At 37.3% G+C, this 22691-nt stretch overlaps 1 pseudogene; it reads right to left on the bottom strand.

The window, feature by feature from the left end:
• Nucleotides 1-3221: 3221 nt before the first annotated feature.
• On the bottom strand, nucleotides 3222-3529 carry LOC148108915 (protein S100-A11 pseudogene; annotated as a pseudogene).
• Nucleotides 3530-22691: the final 19162 nt, after the last annotated feature.

Below are 22691 nucleotides of genomic sequence, written 5' to 3'. Positions count from 1 at the left end.
ATATGAACATTTAGGAAAACTGTGTTTCTCCTTTAAGCTGGGATCCCTCTGTATCTATACCCCCTTCGATTTCCAGTATTTTTGTTGTTTCTATGATTAAGAGGAGTCAAACCTCCCCATTCTATTTCTGATCCTCCCAGCCGCCGATTGTGAGAATGTATGCCACACCACCCATATGTTCGTCTCCAGATGGCTAGCCTACTTCTCTCAGTTCCCCCACCTGCCTGGGCCAAAGGCATGCTGTGCTCAGAACCCTGTGTATAACATGGAAGATGCTGATGCCTGCTGTCATCCGCACACTCTTATGTCCACAGCTTTGTAGGGAACAAGGGAGGAGAGAAAGAAAGAGAGGCAAGGGTGAAGGGAAGCAAAAAGAGAGTTAAGGGAGGAGGAGGAGATGGGAGGAAAGAAGAAAAGGCCTGTGAAGAAGGAGGAAAATATTACAATTCAGTAAGAACAATGTGGATATTTTATTGATGGCCCATTGTTATTTTGACAATTTAAGGTAATTAAACTGTGTACGCAAATACAAAATCAATGTCCCTTAAATATTGTCGCATGAAACAAAACACAAATTCTTTCTTGTTCTGACATCAGAACTGATGCTGTATTGAACTGGCCCTGGAAGAGAATGATGGTGGATAAAAAGCTTCAAGTGGTTTTCTGTTGTTTTCTGTGGAAGACACTCCATGCATTTGTGGAAGTGTCTCATATACATTGCTAAAAAATAACATCGAAGGTATAAAACATATGTTGCTGATGTGTAGCGGCATCACATGTTTGAGTTGCAACTCGGGCAGAAACTCTAGGATAAAGGAGAGATGACAAAAATCACAAAGGGGATTTCCTCTCTTTCTCACACTGCTTTTAAGCCCACTGTTTCTGTAAGTACCGTCCTCAAATAACCTACGTCAAAAATCACCTTGGACTGTCAAAGAGAACCATGCAATAACTGTTTAATTGGGACCATTGTAAAAGCTCGTCTTAATGCCCTAAAGACTCTCTTTCTCAAGTAGAGTAAAAGTCAAATGCCATTATGTAGAGAAGAGCCTGAAGATGAGTAAAGAGGATAAAGGAAAACTAGTTAGAAGGCAATTGCAGCAATCCAGGGGAGAGATAATGAAGGACTGGACTAGCGTAGTAATGATGGAGATGGGAAGATGTGGGTGCATTCTTGATGTAGTTTGAAGGTAGTACTTATAGAATTTCCCTATCAGTAGGACCTAGAGTGAGATGGCAAGAGATAAGTCAAGATTAACTCAAATTGACTTGGCCTAAATAACAGGACAAAGGCACCTGCCTTTACTTGGGATGTGAGGGAGTGTAGATGTAGGTTTTATGGAGTGTGGAGTGGGGACAGATCAGGAGTTTGTTTGAGTATGTTGATTTTGAGTTCCTGGTGGAGATTTCCATTAGGCTGTGTTTGGAAGGAAAAGTCTGGGCTGTTGTCTTCATTGATATTATTTGAAGAAATTAGATAGGATGATATCCCACAGTGAATGGGTATCATCGTAAGAAATGAGGAGATAAAGTACTGTACAGTGAATGAGATGCTACTATTCAGAGGTCAAGGAGTTGAAATGAAGTCATCAAAGGAGGTTGAGAAGGAGTAAGACAGTGGAAAAAAAAAAATAGATGACATCCTGGAAGGCAAGTTAAAAAGTTATTTCAGGGATGTGCAGAGTGATAAATAAGTTCAGAGATTAGTGGAGAGAGCATACAATTAGACATATTATTAACAAAATGAGTAAGATTATTAATAAAAAGAATAATTAAGCCTAGTGTTATTAACAGTTAATAGTTATACAAATGAATGTAAAATATAAAACTAAGATAAATGCTACAAGAGAAAAGATGGTATTTTATAATAAAAAATAATAACAAGAGTGATAGTGGAAGACATAGGGTCAGGAATGCCTCTCCAAGGAAATGATCTTGAGATGAAAGATGAAATATTTTTGCAATGTAACTACTGAAGGAAAATGGGAAGGGATTGAGATGTTCAACCAGAAGAGATGATATTTTCAATGGCTGAGTATAGAAGTACAGTATGTCCAAATAAAAGGAAGGGTGTGGCTTGAAGTGTATGTGTACACACACACACACACACACACACACACACACACACACATACACACAGAGTAAATTAATGTGCCAACTTATATACAGAATTAATATGTTTAGGAGATTTCTTGAGAAGCACCCAAAATGAGAAGTACATGTCACTGTATCAGGATGCTTTTGGCTGCAAGTTAAGAAAATATCTGAATAAAAACATGACTGAAAGAGTAGGAGTTTACTAATAAATCTCAAAAAGTACAGACAGAGGCAATTCCAAGGACGTTTTTAGTGACTTTATGATATCAGAGCTCCAGATAACTTCTCTATGACTCTCTTAATCTTCCCCTCATAGGCACTAGACAGTTGCTGCAGCTTATAGCGGCAAGTGCTACAAACATGTCTATGGCAAGACAGAAGAAGCAGGGACTTCCTCTTCACCTATTTCTTCCTTTCTTTCAATTACTAAAATATTTCCCAGAGGCCTTCCACCAAGTTCACATTAGTGTAACTGAGCAGAACTAGGATAAATGTCTATCCCTAGCTGCAGTGGGAATTGGAAACACAAGTTTCTGATGATTTTAGATTCAATTTGGAAGGCAAAGTCGTGGTATATTGGTAAATATTTAACAAATGGCTGTTGAGAGGGACCACATATTTGTCCACTTATAGGGATACTATAAATTTCACTGCTATAAAGGATGTGTAGCTAATAATAACAGTACATACAGTATTCTTTATTAAAAATTCCATATATCTAATGGATTCAGACAGAATATGTTTACCAATTTTTCCAAACATTGAATCTGTATTTTTATATCAGACTGTTGTGGTAGCTCATGAGTGTAGTTCAGCATGAATGTTAGTTGATAATTTCATTCTAGTTAATGAGTGATGCAAAAGTAAAATAACAGTGATGGTGTATGTCAGCTTTTCATCGATTTATCATTAATGTGAGCATATCTTTGCTAGATCTCTTTTACACACAAAGTGTGTGTGCTTTAAAAAAAATGCTGTTGCTTTATTAACTACCAGCAGGACTGGCCTGTATGGGGCAGTGGATACTCAGGGTATGTGTAGGATGAGAGGATGAGGTGATGATTGGGAGGCTGCTTTGAAAGAAAGGGGGTAGTTTGGCGGGCAGGCCCAAGAGCCCCTCAGATTTATTTCCATAAATAGGTAGACCTTGTAAAGGAGTCATAGCAAGCCATGGCCATGCCACCAATATGATCAAGAAATTCTTGGAAATCCAACTGCCCATCAGAGTTGAGGTCCAGTTTCTTCATCGTGTGATGAAGGACACCAGGGTCCTTGTGGTTCTTCGTGAAGGCAGCCAGTTCTGTATTCATGAAGGTAAGGAACTCTGTCTTAGAGACTGTGCAGTTGTTGCCCTCTTTTCCAGCATACTTCTGGAAAACAGCAGAGACTCGATGCACTGCTCAGCCTCAGTGGGGCTGAATATTTTTGCCATGTCTGTGTGGAGCAGGCACAGAAGCTGTTACTGGTTGGCAGTGGTGCTACTTTGCGAGATCTTTGAATACGAGAAAGATATTTCATCAGTGTGTGTTCTCTTCCTAACCTAACAGCTTTGATATGACATACTTTTAAACTTAATCCACATTATTAACATATTTGCATTACTCCTTTAAGTCTAGATAATCAACAAAGCAATGCATCATGTTTTGATTTACAGCATTTGCCTATTTTTATGACAGAAATACTCCCAACATTGCCAGTTTCATGCTACCAACATAACACCACTGAATGTAGAGTTGAGAAGAGGTGTGCGGTAGCGTACCATTATGTAGAATTTCCACTCTACAGATGCAATAAATATAAATCAACCCTGGAGCATAGATAATAGTACTCAGTAGTAAGATACTTAGAAGTTTTGAGTTTTTACTACCTTGTTTTTAATGTAATTAATTGTGAGTTTATGCAATTTAAGTTTTGTTAATGTCTGTTTATAACTAGTTTATAGGATTCCTGGAAATTGAACAATTGGCTCTCACATGCCTCTTTGGATCACGTCCACCAGCAAGACATAACATCAGCAAGGAAGGAGGAAAGGGATGCTGTAGAGTTTGCAGACTTTAAACATTTTGACTGAGTAAAGTACAACAGTAGGGGTATTTTCACTCCCAATTATGTATAATAATTGAAGATCTATTATTTAGATGGTCCCCTCAATATTTTTTAGATTCATTAAGGAAAAGGGCATCTTTGATTTTTTTTTTCTTTTTCTCACCAACTTTTCCTACCATTTCCTTACGTCCATAGATTAAGAGCCAATATAATATCATTTTCCACCACAGAAAAAATGTCCAATGAAAAGCAAAATAAAACTGGAGTCTGTTGAATTCTCTTTTTAATGCCTGATTGATTTTAACACTCCTAGATAATCAATAGAATAAAAAAAAATTAAAGCTGTCCTGAAAGGAGATCATTCAGTCCAAGCCCCTCATTTTGTATACATGAAAATGGAGATACTTCATGTTTGGATATCTTGCCTTAAGTTACCAAGTAGTGGCAGAGAAAAGAAAAGAACTCTAGGCTCCTGATCGGAAGGTCATGCCTTTTGCATTGCTCTCCAGGAAACCTTAATTCCTGGACCATCTTTGTCAGGGGAGTCTTTGGCACATTCCTTGGTGTGGAAGGAAAGGGCTGTCCCATCAATCAGGTCTCCCTGCCTGGCCTGTTAAATCCACCACTGGCACGGGCACAGTGAAGTTCTGTTCCAGCTCATTGTGCTAGAAAAAAACGGAGGTCTCATAGCAGCCATTATGGTCTAATTATATTTGACAGCCAACCTGACAGGTTTTGTTTATTTGTTTATTCTTTTAGTGCTTATGCCTTGAAAAAAAAATTGAATCTCACTGTCAAAACCATCTTACCCTTCAGGAGTTCTCTCTTTGCTTCATTTAAAAGTTTACAAAAGCATCTATTGCTAACATGCCTGTTGAAATAATACAGGAAACAGTTTCATTGAGAGTCTGTATAAGAATGCATAACTCGTGTGACACCCAGTGACGGCAAGCCGCCTCTGATACCCTGTGGTACACTGGATAAGTGCATAAGAATCCTGACCCTCATACAGGAAATCACATATGAAGATTTGTGTTTGTGTGAACAAATGTGAGATGTGATGTTATTTTTAATCCTCTAAGCAGGAGGCAACAAATGTGTCTAAAAAATTTGGGCAACGTTAGATATAAAATGGTAAAAGGTTCAGAATGACACTATCACTAGTGGATGATTAACAGATTACATTTGACCTTCCCTTGATTTATCTTTCTCCAGATCACTCACCTTTCTAGAAATAGCAACAGCATATACTCCAATGTGATGTGACAAATAGAAATAGATCACTTTCAAATAGAGTTGCTAGCTAAAGATCTCTGCTTTTTTCCTCATCTAATTATAATTTTACCCATTTTGCTAAGACTGTTGATATGTCCTATGTGGTTCAAAACAAAGTAATAAAAATTTTGTTGAGATCCAATTCCATATCAGCATGTTGAAATGATAATTGATCCTAATAAAATAAGGTAAAAAAAAATCCAGGAAGAAGATAGAATCAAATAGTGATAGTAATCTGTGTGAGAAATGACTTGAGTTGACTGCAAGTTCTTCATGAGTCATTGGTGGGACAAGATTGCAAAGAGCGTGAGTGTGAATATTTTGAATCTTGCCTTTCTCTGAGAAGTCCAGGTGAGAGCTTCTATTAGCCCCACTCCAGTCCAGACTGGAGAGTTTGTACCTGGAGTGTCAGCTTAAGCAATACATGTTTTTATTTTCTATGGCTTTCTATAAATTAAGCTTCACCTGGATACCATTACGACTCAGTCTTGAGAGTTGGGCACTTTTGCATTTGCTCATTCATCATGTGCTTATAGTGTTCTCTCTTCTTAGTTATGCTTATCTCTGTTTTATAGTGGCTATCGTATTGATAATTGGTTATGCCCCTGTTTTTGACAATGTGAAAGTAGAGAAATGCATTTTATACATGTTCCCATGTATGTATGTGTGTGTATATATATATATATATATATATATATATATATATATATATGGCTATTTCCATCTAGCTTAATGAAAATGGACTGTACTGTGATTAGCTGTAGGGAGGACATAAGTGACATATATAAAAATTGAGTATACTTGGGTGAAAATCCTCAGGAAGACTTTGGAGACTTTGTAAATCACTGTGAGGTATAGTTGGGGGAAGAAAAGGAGAACTATTTATGTGTGAGAAAAGAGAAAAATTAGTGGGTACTTCCTGCCTGGAATAGTTATTCATAAAAAGAATTGCTACACTTTAGTGAAATTTAATTTATTTTTGTGACTCTATTAGTGGATGGGAATTGTGAGTTCACAGATTCCAGTCAGCTTTAGAAAAATGTTTCTAACAGATGGAGGTATTCAAAGATGGAATATGCTGTTTTATAATCAATATCCTGCTGCAGGAGGTTTTCAAAAGGAACTGAAAAATAAATATATTAGCAGTTTTGTAAATGGGAGTGATTTATCAGACATAGGGCTCCAATAAGTAGGTTTCCCTTAGATTTCTTTCAACTCAGAGAATCTGCGATTCAGTGGTACATCATTACTAATTTCAACACTTATATCCCCAAGCACCTGACTGTATGTAACGATTCAAGATGATGAAGAGAAGATGTCATGACCTTCATTTAGCTTTCTATTAATTTGTAATTGCTCATCTAAAACACAACACCACTTGTTAACATTAATCACTCAACCTAGAAGAATAAGTAGTGGCTATTTACAAACTTATACCTAATTTTTGTTCTAATTTTCCTATCTAAGTTTTCATATATTTAATTAGCTTATAGACAGTTCATTTCTTAAATCATAAAACTTAAGTATAGATTTAATATAGCATAGTCTTTTCATAGAAATATTTAATAATGGAGAATGATGTTTAATCAACATGTTGAATGTGAAAGCAATTCATAATTTGAAAGGTCAACAATAAAGGGCCATCATCCATCATGATTTAATCAGTCATATTTTATTAAGAGCTACTCAAAAACAAGTGAGAACATTTACAAAAGGATTAGTTAATAATATTTAAGCTTGTATTCTTAGACCATCACTAGCCATAGTGTTTATGATATTAATTACATAGAATATGCTATTTTCTAAAGGAGCAACAAAACTCCTTAAATATTGACAACACTAAGATTAGGCTTTAGAAATGTGAAATCAAACATGAGTGTCTATGAGGTCCAAACTTCTTTATGAGAATGTCAACATAATAGGAAAAAGCCCCCCCAAAAGATAGATATTATGTTATGTAATTCCAAAGGAAATATCTCAGATCATAAGTGCATTACCACATTTCATTATCCCAAAGTAAAGCAATTAATATTCTTCATTTTCAAATAGTGTTGACTGCCCAAGAAAACTTGTGAAGATGCCCCTTAAGCCAAAATATGTTTGTCATCTTATATCATTGTTTCGATCACCACTGTGTCTATTCTGCCATTCTGCATGTTTCTGTAACTCAAATTAGCTCATCTATGATTGCTAAGTAGGGGTATGAAGTCAGTATTATGCAAAATTTCATTGGTTCACATGTGATTTTCTCAAGCAAGACAAGTGCTAATAGATTATAACTTTCAGCAGGAAAGAGGACAAGCCATTATTTCAGCTACTGTCCTGGCAGCAGGAGTCCTTGGACAACATTCCAGCGGAATGCAAGCAGGCAGGGCTTCCTCTCCAGACAGGCTCACCATCAGCTTTGTTCAATTAGTAGCAAGTTACACTTTCTTCCAAGTCCATATTATACCATCAGCCTTGCTGTCTGAGACCTCTATTTCTGTGTATGTTTCTTCAGTACCTGCCAGATCCCCTTAACTAAAGTGGTGGGGTTTTTTTGTTTGTTTGTTTTGTTTTGTTTTGTTGTTTTGTTTTGGTGCGTTACTAAAAAAACATGCGGCAACATTTAGCTGCACTAATCTAACTGTTTCGGCAGTCCAAGTTAACTCCACAGGTAATTGGTACTGTTTCTATTTGTAATTCAGTCAAAAAACTTAAGATTTGCTTTGTCATCTCCCACTACTATGTGGTATATGAAGTCTTTCAGTAACACATTATCATTACAGAGAAATATCTCTTCTGTGATAGGCACAGGACTTCTAGAATTGAATAGGACATAGTCTCTGCCTTCATGCTGCTCAGAGTTTGGTGAGAAGAGCATGTGAACTATGAGTTTTAACACAATGTGATGAGTGCTATTTCCATAGTAGATAATATGAGCTTTCAGAGGTAAAAAGGACCAAATATGATGAGATTACTTTCAAGTGGCTCATTCCATGGTAAGGAAGTTATGATCATCAGAAGCTTATTATAAAGAACAAGAATTGTCTTTAATTTATTCAATCAGTAAAAAAATTATTAGACGGCTTCCATGAATGAGAAACTTTTCTGGGCAACTAGAGTTGAATCAACAAAATGTGCAAAGGAAAAAAATGAATCTGTGAGTAATTAAAATAATTTCAGATGTTAACAAGTTCCCTGAAGTTAAACAGGGTATTGCACAGAGAGTGCCTCTGCAGGTTGGAGGAGAGGCAAATACTCTACAGGCTAGTAATGAATGCTCTCCTTTGGTGGAGTATGGGCTTCTGCCAATGGAAGAAAAGGGGGAGAGCTTTGCAGGCTGAAGAAACTGTGGAAAGCCTCTAGGGGAACAGTATATTGGGGGGGATAGAAATGGGGACACAGGCTGGTTGGGAAGGTAAGCAGAGTTCGGGCAATATATTGGTCCTTAGAAATTTGAATTTGATTCTGGGTGAGATAGGAAGCCACTGGAATCCTTTAAGCAAGGGAGGGATATGAGACAATTTATGTTCTAAAAATGTTAGTTTGACTTGCAACTACTGGATTTCAAGAATAGAAGCAAAGAGACAAGTTAGGAGATAATTAGAGGGGACTCAGTGAAGCTTGGTAGTGGTTTGGCGAGAATAGGGGGCACCATGAGCAATGGAGATGAAGTAGATAGACCAGGATATGGTTTGGTGGTGGGATGTGAAGAACTTGCTAATGGATGGCATGTGTTGGAGAAGAATCAACAGCAAACAGAGAAGTCCATCAAATAAGCATTAATAGTTTTCCACATTTCTACTACTTCATTTTGTTCCTTCACTCTTCATTATTGGAGGCTTTCAACCTAATGTTAGGTGACAACTTTTTGTGGCTATTACAGAAGTTTTCCTGCCTTGGTCTGTTTGCATATTGGAGCAATACCACCTCCAAAGAAACATCCATCAAATGATTTGTAGATGGGACCTTTTAGGGAATAATAATCATTTAACAGCATGAACTATTAGGGAAGAAATGTATATCAGATGACATACTTTCTGTAATGTATAAGCCCAAGTCAGAAGCCCTCCATTATACCTCTCTACACCTTCATACTCCTTTTCCCAAACACACATCTTATACTTACACACGTATACTCTTCAACCTTCAACCTACCTCTAGAAAAATAAAATCATCAGCACTCTAATTCAAAAATAATAGGCAATGAAAAAAATATTGATTATACTAAATCACCAAATGCAAATGTGGTGTGAGAGGATAAGAATGTTTGGCTGGAGCTACAGTATTATAAAATAAATGATTTGCTAGTCATTGAAGGCTCTTGTCCATGTAAGTGAGTAGAAATATATAGTATTTGCTTATTATCTCCAGCCCAAGTAGTAAATTATCACTGAAATGGCAAAGACTGAAGTGGACATAAATTTGGGGTTTGCTGTGCTGAGGAGTTTGGAGCTTGGTATATATTTCAAAAGCCTTTGGAGGCTACCGATCATCATGATATGCAGCCCAATGCTGCAGATAAAGTATAAAGGTGATTTCTAGTTTGAAACTTAACCAAGGTTCCCCTGGCTTACAGTTAGAAAATTTCTTTTCTCTGCTACAGAGTTTACTGATTTCATTTTATTTCTTTTCAGCTTCAGATCTGTTGCCAAAATACTGAACTATTCATGTTTCATTATCCTCTGGGAAATAATTTTAGAAATTAACCTCTCCACCATTTATTTTTCTTTTGATTACAGATTGATTGATTCAACAGTTATCTATTAAGTCGTACCCAATAGCAGACACTCTTCTAGGCACTATACAATGATGAACAAAGGTGATGTAGATTCTACCTTCAGAGTTTATCACCTAGTGAGGGTTAGAAAGGTCACAGAAAAGTAAATACATGCATAATAAATTAATTGTAACAAGAGTGATAACAGAGGAGAATAATTAGACCTTTCATGCTTTGCATGAAAGTAAGTTTACTTAAGGTAAAGTACATATGTTTATTGGGGTTATGAATTAGCTTACTCTACTAGGCACCCGATTTTAAAGAGAATACAGTTGTGAATTTAATCTTTGGATGGTCCAGTTAGCATTTTACCTGGTGGTGGCTATTATCTTGCAAATATTTGTTGTTTAGGACGAGGAAGATGGGATACAGGGTTTACATAGCTGAGTCCAGTCCTATGACTACTGGTAAGAAAATATAAGTATATGACCTACTGTTACTGGCTTAGTACTGTCATCTTAGCAAGCAAAACAAGCTTCATTTTCTTCCATTGTTATTATATTATAGATTCAGCACTATATGTTTGCAGTCTCTATCAAGGCTGCTCGATTTATGTTTCACGTGCAAGGTATTTTATTTTAATGTTAGTGGTAGTTAATGGCATATTCCATTGTGGCAATGCCATGGAGTGCCATTTTCTTGTCCTGCTGCTTCTCCCTTAGCTGCCTACTGCCCCAAATGGAGTTTCTCATACAGCAGACTGAGGAAGCCAGGTCCAGCAATATCACAGAGGCATGATACTCTAAGACAACCTTAAGCCCACGGGAGGGAAATAGGACTGGAAACTATACTCCCCGAATACTTTTAAGATCTTCACTCAGTTTTCAGTGTCTTTTGGTGATATTATAGAGCTTTTTTGGATCTGTTCTATTTCTCTTCTATAGTACACTTCCCAATGGGAGAAGGAAGAAAACCCTGATTTTTTAAAATAAACTTTTGCTGAAAAAAAGCATATTTTATCCGTGTTGACTATGAATTACCTTTTAAGGTTTTTTGAATATTTACCCAATATTTGAATAAATACACATTTACATGTCATTTAGGAGTCTGTGTATTTTTTTTAGTGTTCTAATTTCCATTCTAGGGAGCAAATTGTAGATCCTTTGTATTTTAATCATCAATTATCCATTCAATTGTTTTAAGTACTCTGTAAACTAAACCTGGTATGTGCTTGCCCAGTTTAATTATTGAGGAGTTTTTGAGAGCACCAGGATTTCATTAGTGCTCAATATAATACCGATTGGGCCAGTCTTCAACCACTTTGTGCTCATTATTAAAGCCTTAGTTTCTGATGATAAGTTGGAAACAGAGAACTGATGATGCTGGTTAAACAAATGCCTAATGAGGCAAGTGGAAACTGTCTCTGGGCTCTGAAAAATCCAAGTGGCCCCAGTGACAGAGTATCACACTAAGCACTGTTACTGTCCATCTGATGACTATTTCAAGCTGAGTTGAGAGGATAAATAACATGTAGTGAATTTCATGAACATGGAATTTTTAGTGTTATAGGTAATTGTGCTTATCAACCATTAATATTCTGAGTCTCAATCCTACTGCATTGACCCATTTCAGGAAACAAACATCAGAGGTAACAGCAGTCTTCAGCAAAGAAACCATTCACAGAGTATGAAAATTATGATATTCAATAATAATTGACCTGAAATTCCAGCAGAAATAGATTGACACTCCAAAACCATTGAAACAGTGGCAAGGGATCTGGGAGACAGAAATCTCCTAAGAAAAAATAAGATACTCTTTAACATTCTCATCAATATGGATAGAGGATATACTGTCCTGTGTACCACTGGAGTTAGGTCAAGGATCGGGTCAGTTGGTTTTTGCTGACCTCAGGGAGCTGATGGCCATTTTGGTCTAGTATTGATAAGTGACACAGAAATTACACTAGGTAAGACATAGACACTTGGTCAGAGAGAAATATATCAGCGTAAGTAACCCCATCTCTTTTAAAGGAAATAGCTTGATCAGTGCCCTTTATTAAGGGCAAATATTGTGAATGTCTTTATGCCCTTTATTAAGGGCAAATATTGTGAATGTCTATAAGTTTTCTGCTACAGGAGCTATCATGTCAGATATATCCCTGATAAGTGGTTATAGGTGTAGAGAGTTACATAATCTTTCTGTATATCAGTTTCATGATTTCTAAAATGGACAAGAGATCTGGTAGGAATTAGAATCTTTCATGTTCTAAGGTTATGAGTCCAAGAGTCCATGACAAAATGGTAAGATAAAGAGGTTTTTTTTATACTTTTTATTTTGTTATATTAGTCACCATACAGTACATCCCCATTTTTTCGATGCAATGTTCCATGATTCATTATTTGTGTATAACACCCAGTGCACCATGCAATATGTGCCCTCCTTAATACCCATAACCGGCCTAACTCAATCCCCAGTGAAGCCCTCCCTTCTGAAGCCCTCAGTTTGTTTCCCAGAGTCCACAGTCTCTCATGGTTCATTCCCCCTTCTTTTTACCCCCCTTCATTCTTCCCTTCCTTCTCCTACCGATCTTCCTATTTCTTATGTTCCATAAATGAGTAGAAACCATATGATAATTGTCTTTCTCTGCTTGACTTATTTCACTTAGCATAATCTCCTGCAGTCCCTTCCATGTTGCTGCAAATGTTGGGTAATCGTTCTTTCTGATGGCTGAGTAATATTCCATTGTATATATGCACCACATCTTCTTAATCCAGTCATCTGTTGAAAGGCATCTCAGCTCCTTCCACAATTTAGCTATTGTGGACAATGCTGCTAGGAACATTGGGGTGCATATGGCCTTTCTCTTCACTATGTCTGTATCTTTGGGGTAAATACCCAGTAGTGCAATTGCTGGATCATAGGGTAGCTCAATTTTTAACTTTTTAAAGGACCTCCACACTATTTTCCAAAGTGGCTGTTAAGATAAAGAGTTTTTATTACATTTTGAGATATGGTAGCCCTTCTTCGACACAGAAACAAAGGGCTTGCACTATAACCGGTTCTGAGTTTGTTAAAATGTAATTCCAGGGGTGCCTAGTGGCTCAGTCCTTAAGTGTCTGCCTTCAGCTCAGGTAATGATCCCAGGGTCCTGGGATCAAGCCCCACATCAGACTCCCTGTTCAGTGGGAAGCCTGTTTTGCCCTCTCCCGCTCCCCCTGCTTGTGTTCCCTCTCTCGCCGTGTCTCTGTCAAATAAATAAAATGTTTAAAAAAAAAAAAAAGTAATTCCAGTAGCCTTTTTGGATTCTTTTTTGGCTGCTACTGAAGTTGATTTGCACAGTACTGTTAGCTTTTGGGGGGTGTCTCTCTTGCCCAACCACTATACTTAGATTGAATAGATGTGGAGAAGAAAAAAAAAAAAAAAAAAGGAAGAAATGGGTATGGGCATGTGTTTTCCATCTTCAGTGATTTGAGGTCTCTTAAGTTGAATGGGAATATTTCCCCAACAACCCTACAATTAGATGATGTATAAATAGAATTTTGAGTATTCAGAAAAATGAAGTTAAAAAGCTAAACACAACAATGTGTCCTTGATCTAGAAAACTATGCACATCAGAAAAATTCAATTTCGTACATGTTTATTGAGTACCTACTAACAGTCAGGGATTGGTGTTGCTAGCTTCTGTTGCTAGGTTGAATGCTAGATTCTTTTGGAAAAACTAAACTAAATATAAGTACCTACCCCAAGGAGCTTTTAACTGGTGGAATGTACAGAAATGCATTAGAAGATAATGTAGACCATGAGGGGGCAAAATACATTAAGTGGAAGAGATTAATTACAAATGGAAGAATTGGGCAGAATTTAAGGAAAGAAAATATTTGAGTAGGTATTAAAAATGTGTAGAGTTTCAGTAGGAAAGTAATAAGCATAAAAGGAAACAACACTTTTCATTAATATATACATAGATCTCAGCTTAAATAATTGGGTGCCTATAGTAATTTATGCTTAGAAACTCATCTATGTCACCAAAAATATAGTAGGTATAAGAAAGTTGGTTTTTTTTTCAGCTAATGGTTTTGATCTTTATGCAAGTTCAGTAAATGCATGCACACACACACACACAGACACACACACACACACACACACACACACACACACACACATACTTTAATAAAAAGTCTGGATGATGGGAGCCCTAGAAAAAAAATGTTTTGATGGAGATTAAAGCAATAGACTGACTCTATCAGCTTGCAACCAGGGAGTACTGATGAAGCTCTCTGAGCTTGGGAGTAGATATTTCAGAAGTGCATGTTTGTGTGGGAAGGGGAATATTATTTTCTATCAGCTGGCTCTTTTCTTTTTTTTATTACTATACTTGTTTTGCTTTATTTTTTTAAAACTAGGCTTGTATATGAATTTTCAGTTAGAAAGCTCTCTTTGAGACCCAAAAGTAGACACATGTTTACAGACAATGAAAAAGTCTCAGTATATTTCAGCATTGTCCTCTCCAAGGCGCTAGCACTGAAAGAAAAGGCACATCCAAATTCCAAATTCCTGGTCCAGATCATAGGACAGATTTGTAATTGGCTGCTGACATGGAGAATTTGATGAATTCCCAGCTCCTTTCCTTTGACTTAAGCCTTCTGGAAGAAAGTCTGCCTAACCATGCCTTGTCTTAGTAATCATTCAATTTTTAACCTTTTTTTAACTTACCAAAAAATATCCCCAGTGATTCTCTAACCATCAGATCCCCAGCCTTATTTTCAGTCACTCTGAAGCACGAAACCTGTTGAGTTTCTCCACTTCCTTAGTTCCCAAGACATGGCATTCCATTTCCTCCTTTTACTAATAAGGGTGATAGTTACCATCTATTAATCAACTGCACAGTTTAGTGAGAGCTTTATATGGATTATCTAATTTCATCGTCATAACTCACCAAAGGAGTAGACCCTTTTGTAATCTGCATTTTACAAAAGACAAAACCAAACCAAACAAAAATAAATAAACTGGGGTTTGGAGAGGTTATGTAGTTTTCTGAAGGTTTCCTACCTTCTCTAATTTTTTCTCTAAAAAATTCATGGTTTCCTCAGTTTCCTTATTTTTATTTGTTTATTTATTTATTTATTTTTAAGTTCTTGCTTCATCTTCTCTGATTTTACCTATTCTCTAGAGCTTAAGTAGTAATCATGGGCAAATAATTTCTGAATTCATATCTCTAATCCCCCAAATGCCTACTAACTTCTAAGAATGCCAGCCAAGCTCAGAGTTCCAAAAGTTTCATATTATTAAATCAGCTAGAATAGTGTTTTTTTGTTTTTGTTTCTCCTTTGGTAGTCAGAATCCATTCCCTCATCTTTAGGCAAAATAGCTCCAGCTTTGAGGAAACTAATTCTGTCTCTGCTGGCTATAGGCTGGCAGGATGTCAGTCAAGGTAGCCAGCCCTGTTGCCGCCAGATGGTTGCTGTAAGACCCTGGTTAGTTCGTTTTTATCTGATTGACATAAAGATAAGAAATAGTAGGAGCTGATTCCTCCAGATACTTTATCTGAAAGAGATGGTCTAGAAAGACCTACAGACCTCTTGAGCTGCACTGGCCCACGTCTTTTCTAAGCCTCCTCTTTCTGTCTCCCCTCTGAGTCTGCAGACTCGTCTGTATTCTTCCAATTACTCTTTTTCTTCTTATGCCAGCCAGAGTGTTTATGTTCCTTGCAAACAAATGCACATACACATGCATGCTCATACAACTAATATCCTCAGCTAGTGTTTATTTAATATCTACCATGCAAGAGGTACTCTGTTAGACATAGGGTATAAAAATGAATACTTTAGAGTCGTGTGAATAGGCAACTGTCATTTTAGTGAGGAGATAGATATAAATAAAAGATGTCATAATAATACAATGTGTGGGTGCCAGAGCCTGCAGGCAACTGTGAGGCATCTTTCTAAAACTTCTGCTTCCTAAATTGCTGTCTAAAATTTAAAACCAAAACTTAAGGGCAATGGCACAGATAAGCAGCCATGTATGATAGATAAAGGACAGCATCCGTGCTATCAAGACAAAAACCTAAAAAAAAAAAAAAAAAAAAAAAAAAACGTGCATTTGTCAGAAAATGTGTTGATCAGTGTTGGAAGAGTAGATACATAAAAAGAGAGATTGGAAGATTCCATGTAAGCATTGATCAGTGGGAAGATTATCAGTGAGCTTCCAATAGCATGAGGTAGTAAGACTGAAGAATCTGAAGTCAAGTACTACTTGCTCAAATTCTGCAGAATTGTCTTAACCTTTCTAGATGTTAATTTCTTTAGATCTAATATGGAGATAGCAGCATTAATTTTACTAGCTCTCTGTGAGGATTAGATAAAATAATTCATTTTACATAAAATGCCTGTTGCACATAATTTAATATAAAATATTAATTTTTTACAATTATTTGCACTACTATCAAATTGGTGTTCTTATCACTATTATGGGAGAAGATGATCAGGCCACTCCAGCCTTGTACCATGTAACTAACACTTGAATTATCTCATGCTCTTACTTGTGATACTTTGTTCATGCAGCAACCTTCTGTTGCTAACTGGCATTGTACATAGGCCTGCCTTGAGTAGGAATTGCTGTGCTCAGGCCAATTAATATCTAGGGAAGTTCTGTTTTACACATAAACTGAGTATTTGCTTTTTATACATCAAACTTAGGATTTTGGCAAATGAATGTCAGCCTTTCCCCCAAACTCCTAGATGTGGGACATGCTGTGATAGACATAAACCCTGGGGCCTTGCAGAGGCATTTGTGTAGCCTAAGCATCAAGAAAGTCTTCTTAGTAATTCATAGGAGTTAAGCAGATCAAGGGGATGGTGAAGGACTGATTGCTAAAACAGTGCAGGTCAGACAGAAAATTCAATTACATCGGGCTATGAAAACAGAATGGTGATGGGGGATGAGTGTTGTGTGTGGGGACTGCAAGTACTTCAGGATTGCTAGAGAGAGAGGTAGAGATAGGAAATTGTGAGAATCTAAGCAAGGCTAGGGGTATGGGTTGAATTATGTCCCCCCCCCCAAATTCATAAATTAAACTCCTAACCTCCAGAATCTCTGAGTGTGGCCTGACTTGGAAGTGTGTCTTGGACTACAGTGGTCTTAAGTTAAAATGAGGTCATTAGGCTGGGCCCATATCCAGTATGACTGGTGTCCTTATAAAAGGGGAAATTTGGACACAGAGACAGACAGTCATAGAGGTTGATACGAGGACACAGGGAGAAAAGTGCCATCTACAAGGCAAAGAAAGGAACCTGGAACAGACCCTTTGCTCACAGCCCTCAGAAGGAATCAACTCTTCCTATACCCTGATTTTGGCCGTCTAGTCTCTAGACTGTTAGCCAGTAAATTTCTGTTTTTTAGACCATCCAGTCTGTGGTACTTTGTTATGGCAGCCCTAGCAAATTAATGCAGCTGGATTTTAGACATCTTTATGTCTAAAAGGAGTTTATGCTTTCTCTTTTCCAGAGTAGGGAGGAATTGAAGAAAGGTGTGGTCTGACCTGACTTGGTATGTGTGTGTTTATAGATCATTGTGGTAGCTCTGTGGGGGAAGGATTCAAGGAGATGGAATACTCAAGTGAAGGACTTGAGTTAGGAAGCTATTATGTTATTTCAAATGATTCATTGTTATTTGCAGTAGGCTAAGATATTTTTAATATGAGAAGAATAATTAATTGTCTAGAAGGGTAGTTGAGTGAAGTGCAAATGGGGTAACATTGGAGCCAGACTTTTGGGGTGTATATTATACTTCTGCCACTTGCTGGCTGTGTGACCTTGGGCAAGATACGTAACTACTCTGATCGCAATTTCATTTCTTTGAAGTTTATCTACTTACAGTAGTCAAAAAGTTTCTAAAACACAAATGAGACTTCTATTTCCATTTCCCTACTTAAAATATCGTTCACTGAAATCTGACCTTCAGGGCTTTTCTTCCCTTTTTTTTTTTTTTTTTAGATATATGAATCTCAGAACCTCAACCCAATTCTCCTTTCATCCCTGACTGAGTTTCCAGTTATGATAGATTCTACTTTAAAAGCATCTTTCTTTTTTTTTCACTCAGCCTTATTAGGGTATAATTGACAAAAATTGTATATTTTTGAGGTATAAAATAGGTATAAAATGTGATGTTTGATATATATATAATGTATATATATAATGATTATCCACAATTAAATCAATTAACAAGGGTCTTTCTTGATTTCTTCTCTTTTGTATTGTCATCTGTATGATCAATCTGTTCTTAGTCACTCTTGGTTTCCAGTGGTTGAGTCACTCTATGCAGTAATGTTCTCTGACTTTCCAGTATCTATTGCATTAAATATAGAATGTCTTTTGTGGCATTCTAGGTCATTCATTCATGGTTCTAGAACACCAGTCAACTTGTCTCCCACTCTCCCCCTTTGCATTCCATCTGTGTCAATCAAATTGGAATTTTCTCACCATTGCCTGATCCTGCCCTGTTCTCTCCCAATTCATGTTCTCTTTCTCCATTTTCTTTTGTTAGTCTACCCAGACAATAAAGCCTTTCAGAAAGCCATTTCCAAAATTAAATACTCTTTTTGTTGGTTTTTTTTCAGTTGTGCATAACAAAAATTTACTCAAACAGACTTGCATGAAATTCATTTATTGACTTAAATAATTGGGACTTCTAGGAGTTGTATTTAGTTTTCTCTGAGTGGTAGAGAAAATGCCTCCCTTTACCTCTCCATTGAGGGAAGGAGGGAAGGAAGGGAGGGAGGGAAGGAGGGAGGGAGGGAGAAAAAGAGAGAGTGTGAGGAAAGGAGAGAAGGAGGGAGAGGAGGAGGGAGGGAGAAAGGAGGAAATCTGGTGCTACTTAGTCAATGGTAGAAGCAGACACAGTGGTCGGTATATGCCATGTAAGCATGTGCTAGATTATTTACTGGTCAAATATGTATCCCATTCCTGCCTGGATGCCTTTTTATAGTGTGACTTTACTGAGCTTCCATTTAAAGGAATTTTCCACCCTTTTGAGTCTGGGCAGCATTTGTGACTCACTTTGAACAACACAGAGAACCAGAACTGACAATGTGTGAGCCCTGTAGATTGTCTTTTGAGACCCTAGGTGGTTGCCCTGGCCTTGCCGCAATGTTGAGTGAAGGACTACATAGAGAGAGAGCGATCCAGCTCTCCAGCTAGCCCAGTAGTCCCAGTTGAGCCCAGGCAACCCACCTGCTGAATGCTACATCGTCAACAAGCTCGGGTGAGGCCAACAGAAGAACCATTCAGCCAACTCACAGAATCATGAGAAATGGTAACTAGTTATATTTTAGGCTACTAAATTTCAGGATGGGTTGTAACATAGCAATAGAGAACTGATGTGTAGAGCAAGACCAGGCTCACTTTCCCCGGTGAGCACCAAAGAGTGTTCTCTAAAACATTCTAGTTACCAGTGTTACCAATGTGTTGTAGAAATAAACCCAAAGTAAGACAGGCAAAGACCATCTATTCAGAGCTTGCTATTCCAAGGCTGTCCGCTACCATCACTTGCATTTAGCTGAGTCTCAAAGGCAGGCAGAAGAGTGAGAAAGATTTCAATAGTGGAAAAAAGAGAAGGTTTCAGATGTGCCCTGATTGGAAGATATAGTCAAGCTCACTAGAAGCAGAGTGTCCCATGTGATTGGTTAGGGGTGTATATTTGGCTTTCTCTGTTTGTTTCTGTTGGAAATGGTGTCAAAAATTAGGGAAGCTGTCAATTGTTAAAAATCTACAAACCTTTTAATCAGTTGTCTAAAGGGGTTACTTTTTGGCTTCCAGGACTGGTTACAGTTGGCTTCTGCAGTTATGTTGGGCTGGTCACAACTCTGACTGTGGGGCAGAATTCTGTTTTTATAAATGGTCTCATTATTGTCTATTTGAATATTCCATTTCTGAATGGTTTCCTTTTTTTTATAAAGAAAATATTTTTCCAAATTGTTCAGAACATGAAACCCAGTCGGGGTTTAACTAAGATAAACTAAATGTTGGGAAGTAGGACTCTGTGAAGTGTCTGTTAAGAGAAAAAAATAGGGGTCAGCAGAGCTTGGGGTTTGAATCCTTGAGGGCAAAGGGGTCCTGGCATTATCTGGGCAAAACAGTAAAGGCAAACCCTCTAAGCTGAATATTATATAGAGTCAGCAGGGGAAGAGAAAAATGTATTTCTGTTTGTGTTATAAAAGCTGTCAGAGCTCCAAGGCAGTGCCACTAAGAAGCCTCTTTCTAAATGCAGACACCTGAAGTGAGAATAAAACATTAACTCATTAACCTGCAGTATCATAAACCATTTTATTAATTTTTTTAGTGAAGGAATTTCAGTGAGGGGCTGAAACTTACAATAAGTTTTGATTAGTTCAACAGAATTGAACAAATGAAATACTTTCTTAATTCACTTACCAAAACCATACTGAGAACCTGCCACATGTATATCACTATTTATCAGTGAGAAGGCAAAGTGGATAAGGCAGGATCTTCTCGAGTAATTGGTAGTCTGGCAGTCTCAGGGACACTGAAGCATGCATATAAAATCCTAGGATAATGCTATAAAAAGCACTAAGTGTGATAACAGGCAGTAGGCCATGGGATTGTGAAAGACCAGAAGGTTCTTGTCTCCAGTCAAAAAGATGGGGAATGACATCATAGAGTCTGTACTGATAAAAATGAGGCTCAAAGAATAACATCTATATGCTTAAAAAATTAAGTTCTAGGCAAGTTCAGGAGCAAGAAAGGGCCTTCAGGATCCCAAAGACAAATTAGTAAAATTACACAATAAAGAGTATTTGTCTGGAGTATAGGGTTTGGTTAAAGAACCAAAAAGAGGAAAAAAAAAGTGAGGAAGGAAACTCAAGGAGAAAAAAAAATCAGTGTCCCCTAGATGGTGGAGGACCCTGAATTCTTAGATAAGAAAGTTTGACATTTATTCTATAGGAAAAGGTTCATGAAACTTTTAAGCAGTTGAAGGACCTATTCAGAGCATTGCTCTAAAAATGAGTCCTGTAACAGTGACTTTTATAATGGAGCAGCCTGAGTTTATATACAAGAGCACGAGATAGGGAAACCACTGCAAGGTCTAATTGGAGCATCAGAAAGTGAGGGGACATAATAGTTGGCTCCAAATTTATAAGTATCTGACTAAATGGGGGCTGGGAACTGAAGAAAAGGAAAGGACAAATATAACATTAGAATATTAAAAGTTTGCCTGTTGCTAATCCTACATAAAGAGCCCAAGTTAATCACTGCAATTTCAAATGCCTGCTCTACCCTGTGAAATCGTAAAGAGACACATGGAAACATATTTTGAAAGGACATAAATTTTGAAAGGACATATGGCCATATGATTCATCATCATACCTGGAAATTAGGACTCAATTCTTTTTTTCTCTTTGTTGCTATTTCTTTAAACAGCTTCCTGTAACCCACATGTTCTCTCAAGTTCTCAATGTATTTATGAAGTGGTGATAATGATTTTGGCCACCCTCATGTGGCTTTAGAGAAGAAACAAATTGAATTCATTTCTGCAATGCACATTGAGAATTTCAGAGGTTTTCTTTTATTTCAAGAAAAATGTAAGCTTCTAAAATACTCATAACAGCCAAGGTTGGACACTGAAATTGCCTTCTGCTCTGTGGAGACCACATAATATGAGCTGGGAAAAAAAAATGATCCTGAAACACGAGGTTTCTTATCAACAACAGAAAAAAAATAATCTAGAACATAAATTGTAGTTTTCTTGCAGAATATATAACAGCTCACTTGTAGTGCTCCTGTCTCTTGCTGAACAGGGCCAATGGAAAACATTTCTCGATTCAGCATTTTGTTTGATCCCTTACTACACAGTGATTGATCATAGCAATTTCTTTCACATAAACAGAATCCTCCAGATAAGCTTGTTGGAGACACTCAGGGCTATGAAGACACCACAGACCCAAAACTAATATTTTGCTTGTAGTGTTTAAACTCAGTGCCAATAGAGCTCAAACTACTTGTATCTTAAAAGCAAAACTCTTTTAAACATCCTGATTTAATCAGGTTCTGGGAAAAGGGCATTGCCTAAACATGTTTCTCCTGTAGTGAGGTATCTGTCTTTTATTAGAGCCCCAACATACAAGCAACAAAACGTATGGTGTAACGCGAGCAGCATCTTTAATCATTAGGAAACGATCCAACAACTACTCAGCTATCTCATTTTGGAGAGCAGAGAGCGGTATCGGAAAGGAAGAGAAATGGAGGACAGCATTTCCTGTGATCCTGAACATTTTCTCATATTGATGATGGTCATTTCTGCCACTGGAGTTGCTGGAATCATAATTTGAGAAGAGTGTCATTTTCTGCAGATACAAGCCTTGTGTAATCCTCCCATTTAAATGACATGATCCTGCAAGCTGATGATTTCATGGCCCTCAATTTGTCACTTCTTCACTGCCCGAGAGTGAAACAGTAGCTAAACAACAATCAATAGACTGATCTTATTATGCCTGCATGTTCACCTTGTTTGAACAAATTTTTAGTTTGTTCATTATGTTTTAATATGCCACCAAAGG

The sequence above is a fragment of the Ursus americanus genome, chromosome 14 (genome assembly GCF_024610735.1).
Source record: "Ursus americanus isolate L20-20 chromosome 14, mUrsAme1.1.p, whole genome shotgun sequence".
NCBI classification, from domain to species: domain Eukaryota; kingdom Metazoa; phylum Chordata; class Mammalia; order Carnivora; family Ursidae; genus Ursus; species Ursus americanus.
This window is presented reverse-complemented; position numbering and strand designations above follow the sequence as displayed.